The sequence below is a fragment of the Macrobrachium rosenbergii genome, chromosome 26 (assembly GCF_040412425.1).
Source record: "Macrobrachium rosenbergii isolate ZJJX-2024 chromosome 26, ASM4041242v1, whole genome shotgun sequence".
In the NCBI taxonomy this organism is placed as follows: Eukaryota; Metazoa; Arthropoda; class Malacostraca; order Decapoda; family Palaemonidae; genus Macrobrachium; species Macrobrachium rosenbergii.
Window position 1 is genome coordinate 15,226,008 of NC_089766.1, and position 7,500 is coordinate 15,233,507.

Genomic DNA, 7,500 nt, shown 5'->3' on the forward strand with positions numbered 1-7,500 from the left:
TCCTCATAAATTCCATTACCTCCTCTCCTTTTAAAATACTACTCAGCAAAGAGCTTCCTCAACATTTTTCGAAATGTCGTCACCTTTCCTTCAAAATTCCCTTCTCTCTCTCTCAGCCAAGTGAGAGAGAGAGAGAGAGAGAGAGAGAGAGAGAGAGAGAGAGAGAGAGAGAGAGAGAGAGAGACCGCCATCATCCCAATTACCGCAGCAGAGAGTCATTTTTTTCGTCCTTCCCCTCTGTCACTTAACTGCCCTAAAGGTTAACCACTTGTGCACACCTCGGCAACGATTTTCACAGCTCATACTCTTCACAGCAAAACCTACACCCGGCTGCTGCCGACACAGGCCCCCCCCCAACCCCAAGTCTGCATGGAAGGAGGTGGGGGGGGAGGGCATCCCCTTCAAAATTAGGTAAGTGCCTGCGACTCCCTCTCCCCTTCCCCCTCCAAATGCAGACAGTCCTCTTCCGCTGCATAAACAGTTTGTGCAAAGTCAATCTCTCTGTCTCTCTCTCCCTCTTCTTGTCTTGCAAACAAGCTGGTCTTTTTCGTTGTACAAACAATGTGCATACAAGCACAAACAAACACCCCTAACACACACACATATATATATAAATATATATATATATATATATATATATATATATATATATATATATATATATATATATATATATATATATATATAAATACAGTACATATGGGCACATATATACATACACATATACAGTGTACTGTATATATATTCTCTCTCTCTCTCACTCTCACTCTCTCTCTCTCTATGACTGTGCGCTTCACAGCTCTCACTTCACGCCCTCTCTGGCAGTGGGGACTAAAATTCAACATGCTCAGAGCTACTACATCATTATAACCCTTTTTATTTTTGTTTGTTTTCTTTTTGCCATTTTGGTTCATATTTAACTGTTCATTATTTTAGGGGCTTCAACGCATGGTCTGTTATTAGCTTTCGTTATAGGTTTGTCTATTGTTATTATCATTATCATTATTATTACCTAGCACTCATTTCTCCATACTAATCCCGTTTATGTATTTGTTATTTTCTTATCTGTTTTTCTCTCTGATCATTGCCTGGATGGGTGACCACTAATAAAGGCCTAACGGGCCTTAGAAGTCCGGTGGGAGCGGCAATGGGTCACAATCAGAATCACACAATAAGTTCTACTTTCTAAAAGGAATTCATACAAGAGAGAGTCGAGACGGGGAACAAGACCTCGGCCAAGGAAATATTCTGTCAAATCATTTTGGGGACAACCGTGACAGAGGTTCGGTCCGGGCTGGGCGACGGCAAGTCTAAACGTGGAGTTTGTTACTGGAAGACTCTCGCTGCTACACGTAAAATAATATACGGATACACATTGTGCCTCATTATACAGACGATAATTATACTCTATCATTTGTGTAGGTGCAACTTCTAGCATGTCTTTATAATTAATATGTTCATTTGGGCATTATTTTGATTCTTGTTTTTTGCCAATTAACAAAACGAGAAAGCTCACGCCCCTATGTAGCCCAGGCCCAAAGGAAACATGTAAATTGAGGAGGAGAAAGGCGTGGGCCTTGACCACTAAAGCATTTTGTGGAAAAGGGTGACCCTGACGTAAGTTTTTGGTTTCGGTATAAAAAAAATTCAGTAGATGCTTTATAGAAAAGTTATATTTTAGTAAGTGATTATTCCTGCATTACTAATTTTAGTATTGATATTATAATTATTATTGTTATTATTATTATATTATTATTTCAGTAGATGAAACCTATTCACATAGAACAAGCACACAAGGGCCACTGCCGTTGACTTGAAATTCAAGCTTCCAAAGAACGTTGGTTTCAACCTCCCACCCCTGACCCCACACTGCAGCAGTAACTGATCATGATACAGAGCCAGGGATTTTTAATAGCCCTGGGAAAGGCGCGAACCCGCGACATCTGAGTGGTATGCCACAACACTAACCACCATACCAGCGGATCAGCTAAAAGATCTGTATTCAGTTAATGGCTAATTGCCGCTACTGATTTCAATACACACACACACACACACACACACACACACACACACACACACACATATATATATATATATATATATATATATATATATATATATATATATATATATATATATATATATATATCAGGCAGAGAACAAACACAACTGTTGCTGACTCACTCATACTCTGAATGCTGAATCGTGGATGAATCCCTTGTGCAGAAATCTTCCAAAACATTACCTGCTTAATACACGTGCAGAAATTAACATGAAACAAGTAAAAACCATTAACACTAGGGTAAGGAAATAATAATTTTAAGTAAATAAATATTATCTAAGTGATAGCAAGTATTGTTAAATAAGTAATGCTTCTGATGAACAGCTAAAAAGATAAACACAATGTACTGATGACAAAGGTATCGATAATGAAAAACAAAGATAATTATTAAAATCATAAACAATTGAATATTTTTTTCACAGTTATGTAAAATTTATTTATAAAACCAAAATTAATGACTATATGAGAATTTGCTTATATTACCTTTTACTCAGGTGACTTGAAATTACCGACCCATGAGTAATGATAACGCCAATAACAATATTAATAACTATTAAAACTAAAGTAACTAGAAGTAACAAGAATAATAAATAACTTACATTATTATTTTAAAGGAAGGCAGAAAATATTAGGCCTCTCCTAGAAGGACATGAGATCCGAGAGTGATAATTTAACAGAAGATTCAAAGTAATTTAATGTAATTCGAAGATAATTAATTAGTTTAGTTGCGTTCAACAATAGCAGAGTTCGAAACCATCTTACCGAAATGGTGCGAGGAAAGTCCGTAGAGTTTATAAAACCTTAATTCTGTGTGCGCATGTGTTTTCCATGTGTATGCACGCTTTTGTAGGTATATATTTATACATACACAGTGGTACGGTTTAATTTACAGGGCATTTACACAACTCGAAAAATACACTACGGTAATTTAAAATACCATAATACATAACACATTAGATTACCATCTATCTATAATAATAAAATCCAAGTAGATCTTTCTTGTTTATCTGTCCCAGGTGGGGGCGGGGTAGGCAGGGGATCGGGAGGGTAGAGGAGACATGACACATCCACCCTCCTCATGCAAACATGTTTGTCCGCCATGGGTGGTGGTGGGGTAGGTAAGGGACCGGGAGGGTAGTAAGACATGACACATCCACCCTCCTCATGCAAACCTATTTGTCCACCCTGGGTGGTGGCGGGGTAGGTAGAGGATCGGTAGAGTAGGGGAGACATGACACATCCACCCTCCTCCTGCAAACATGTTGGTCCACCCGGGGTGAGGTGGGGTAGGTAGGGGATTGGGAGGGTCAGGGAAACATAACGGGCAGCGCCGGGTTCCAGCGCAGCGTAGAGTGTGCCATCAAGCTCGTTAAAACTAAAACTCATAACCTTATATAGGGCACTGTACCTTACAGTCCATCTTCCAACAAGTTGATTGGTACGTCTGACTTTATTCCAGTGACCTGAAAAAGAAAATAATTTCTTTTAAATATGAAATTTTTTAACATGTTTTTCTGAAGCAATATAAAATTTATATATTTATTTTTGACAATTTTTCCTTCTAAAGATGGCTACTAGCTCACTACTCCACAGATTTTACCCAGCCAATATATACTGGATCCGTTTTTAGATCCGGATCCACTTCAAGATGTATTCAATTCTTCCTTAGCGCATAACTCGCCCTTCCATAAAATTTCAATACAACCTATCGATAAAATTTTGAGATATCTTGTCGTCAGTGCAAAATAAAAATTAAATAAATGGATAAATAAATAAATAAGTAAATAATGAAACAACAAGATCTGTAAATGGATTTTTCTGGAAATCTGATCAATTTTCAATTCAAGCTCAGCGCAACTAAGCATACGCAGAATTGAACTGAAATCCTTCAATAATGTTTAAAAAATATTTTTTGAACAGACAAACAAACAAACAAACAGATACGGGTGATTATAAAGCCTCCTTGACACATCGCCGACGTGAAAAAAAAAAAACATTCACACAAGAATGAAGAAAAAAATATCCCAGTCTCAACACACAAACACACACACACAATGACCGGGAATGTCTTTTTCCTCTTGTCAAGATTCTCCCGGATGCCAGGAAATGGTGGCAAAGGCACTGTTCTCATATTTTAACAGTGCCAGCTTCGGTGAGGGTAAGTGGACGGGAGAATGACGTGGAACTCTCCAGGTATACAGGATGTATACACATATATACGCATTCGGTAAAAAGAAGGGCTGCGTAGCCACGCGCTTTCTCTCTCTTCCGTGATGTGAGAGTTTCTCTGCAGCTTTCTTTTTCGCTTTCATCTTTTGATAGTATCTGTCTGTCTGTCTGTGTTACGTTTTGGAAGAAACTACTCTTCTTTATTCAAGTATATCTCGTCTTTTCAAAGTACCGCTCGTCTTTCTTCCTTGCGTGATTTCTTAAGCTCTTAAAGGAACTTTATTTTTCATTCAGTTAAGTGTGGAAAGTCAGTCTTCCAACCTCTTACCAGTCAGTGTTACTTAAATGAGTTTATATATACATAAAGAAAACGGAGTACGATCATATTGAGCCCAAAGGTGATAAGTTATAAATTAATAATGGTAAAACCAGACGCCAAGATTAATTCAGGCCCACTAAGACTAATTAAATGCACCCATAAACACACACACATATATATATTTATACATATAGCTTAATGATGAATAATATTGCCACGACCAGAAAGAACATTCTTTGTTATATCAGATGAAAAACCGACAAGGATGAGAATCAGTGAAATTACAATAAAATAGTTTTTCAGCCTGATGATGAGGTTTTATACCTCGAAAGCTCGTATAATAAAGAATGTTCTTCCTGGTCTTGGCAATGTTATTCATCATTAAGCTAAGATTTCCAAGTAGCCGCCCAATTACCGAGACTATTTATACATATATTTACACACACACACACACATATATATATATATATATATATATATATATATATATATATATATATATATATATATAAACTTAACCAAACTTTTTTCTGAAGTGGTGATTTCAGAGAATGCTAACCTTACGGTTCTAAACAAGACTCTTGGGATTAAGCCGCTAGCCCTATGCCCTATTAAAACTTGGGTGCGACCCACCAAAGTCGACTAACCATCAGGTAGTATTTCGTCGCTTACTCAACAGAAACGCAAAGTACTTTTCACGAATAGAGTCTAAGTCATTTCTCCCTTGTAGGACTGAACTCTGGTTTTCCGCTGTGTGTATATGTATACAGTATATGTATGTATATACATATATATATGTATGTATGTATGTGCGTGTATATATATGTATATATATGTGTGTGTGTGTGCGTGTGTGTTGTGTGTTTGTGAGTCCCTTCTAACCGTTAGTCATGTTCCTTTATCTTAGGTAAAATACATTATAACCAGAAATTATTAAAAAGAACAACTATCATTATAAATGAAAGTAAAAATCCACACTGGTGCACTGTAAGGTATAATCTACTCAGTACACAGAATCTCTATAGTCTACCTGAGACGAAGACGTTTTCAAGTTACACCTGAAGAGGTCTTCCGCTTGGGTAGACGAAAATCTTCTTCACACCAAGATACATCTCGTAAGACGCAGAAGTGCATTTTCACTTTCAAATATTTCGGCACTCACACGGTCAAAAAATGGCGGTATTGTAAGAGAGGGTCGCGAGGACGGGTCCCGTCCCCTGGGACTTTATGTACCGTCCCAGAGAAGTTGGATAGCTAAGTAGGAAGAGGTCAAAGGGATGAAAATCAAAAGGCTGAAAGCAACGCAGCTGTAGGACGAAGGGACTGTGCAAAGATACTTTAGTATCGCCCACAGTTAGCCAGGAGAGAAAGCTAGGTGGCATCCCGTAAGTGAAAAGAATGAAAAAATTACAAACATTCATATAATATATATGTCAATCATTTATGCATATTTATTTACACGAAAGAATACTCCCTCATAATATATCATTAATCGCATCACATCCTCGGCAATCAAAGAGAATTATGAATAAATATAAAACAAAACTCAAAAATAACAGTAACAACCTGAAAACGTCTAATAGTCAACCAACAACCAAACTACAAAAGCAAAATAAGAAAAGCCAATAATAAAAGCAACCAACAAAACGCACCCAACAAAAGCACCCAACACCAACTACAACAACAGACATGAAAAAAAAATTGATCGAGCGCGTTTTTTTTTTTTGTCAATTTCTCCTTCACTAAATATCACCCCACATCCGGCATTTACCTACCCCATCTGTGTGACATTCCCTCCCTCCACCTTTTCTTTTTCCTCTCTCTCTTTCCCCTCTTTTTCCTTTTCCTTTCTCCTCTTTCTCCTCCTCCTCCTCTTCCTCCTCCCCACCCATCCAACCAAAGGCCGCCATAAACAGAAAAATAGCCAGGAGTTCTTTCTTAAATTGGGCGTCAATAGACCGTAGATTTCGCCAGGCGTTGTTCCTGAGAGATCGTGTGCAACACGAGGGAAAAAGGAGAGAGAGAGAGAGAGAGAGAGAGAGAGAGAGAGAGAGAGAGAGAGAGAGAGAGAGAGAGAGAGAGAGAGTGAGTGTGTATTTGATGCTAAAAGTGCACCAGCATGGTGTTGACATACCCCTTTCAAACCCGTGTTAGATTAAATGGTAATGAGATAATTTAGACTCATATTGACATTCAAAAGATCTGACGCAAGACAGGTGAGCCCCAGTAGACGCCAAAAAACAGAATGGAAAAATTAAACAGTGGCATAAATCATTTATAATTACTACATAAACTCGGCAAAGGTTAGCGCTTTCCATGGAATTTATATTAAAAGTATTCAGTAGTATTACCTTGAATTTAATACCTGGTACATTCAGTAGCATTACCTTAATTTCATACCTGGTACATTCAGTAGCATTACCTTGAATTTCATACCTGGTACATTCAGTAGTGTTACCTTGAATTTCATACCTGGTACATTCAGTAGTATTACCTTGAATTTCATACCTGGTACATTCAGTAGCATTACCTTAATTTCATACTGGTACATTCAGTAGTATTACCTTGAATTTAATACCTGGTACATTCAGTAGTATTACCTTGAATTTAATACTTGGTACATTCAGTAGTATTACCTTGAATTCCATACCTGGTACATTCAGTAGTATTACCTTGAATTTCATACCTGGTACATTCAGTAGTATTACCTTGAATTTCATACCTGGTACATTCAGTAGTATTACCTTGAATTTAATACCTGGTACATTCAGTAGTATTACCTTGAATTTAATACCTGGTACATTCAGTAGTATTACCTTAGATTGAGACATACGTCACTTATCTACTAAGGCAATAATTACTGGAAAATTCTCTTATAGAAAAAATTATCTGAATAGAAATATCAATTGCGACGTATACAGGACTGACATAATCCGCTGACTAAGATCTA

General features: G+C 37.3%; 2 protein-coding genes across 4 annotated transcripts in view; one reads left to right on the top strand and one right to left on the bottom strand.

The window, feature by feature from the left end:
• The window catches only part of LOC136853074 (prolyl 3-hydroxylase OGFOD1-like), a 289,238-nt gene that overhangs the window by 95,783 nt on the left and 185,955 nt on the right, over positions 1-7,500 (bottom strand). For all 3 annotated transcript variants that reach the window (XM_067128349.1, XM_067128344.1, XM_067128342.1), the window contains exon 2: positions 3,471-3,525. The gene's annotated coding sequence lies outside the window, so the exon portion shown is untranslated. The remainder of the gene's footprint in view (positions 1-3,470; positions 3,526-7,500) is intronic.
• Positions 1-7,500, top strand: part of LOC136852699 (sericin-2-like) — a 51,650-nt gene that overhangs the window by 35,293 nt on the left and 8,857 nt on the right. The gene's annotated exons all lie outside the window — the stretch shown is intronic.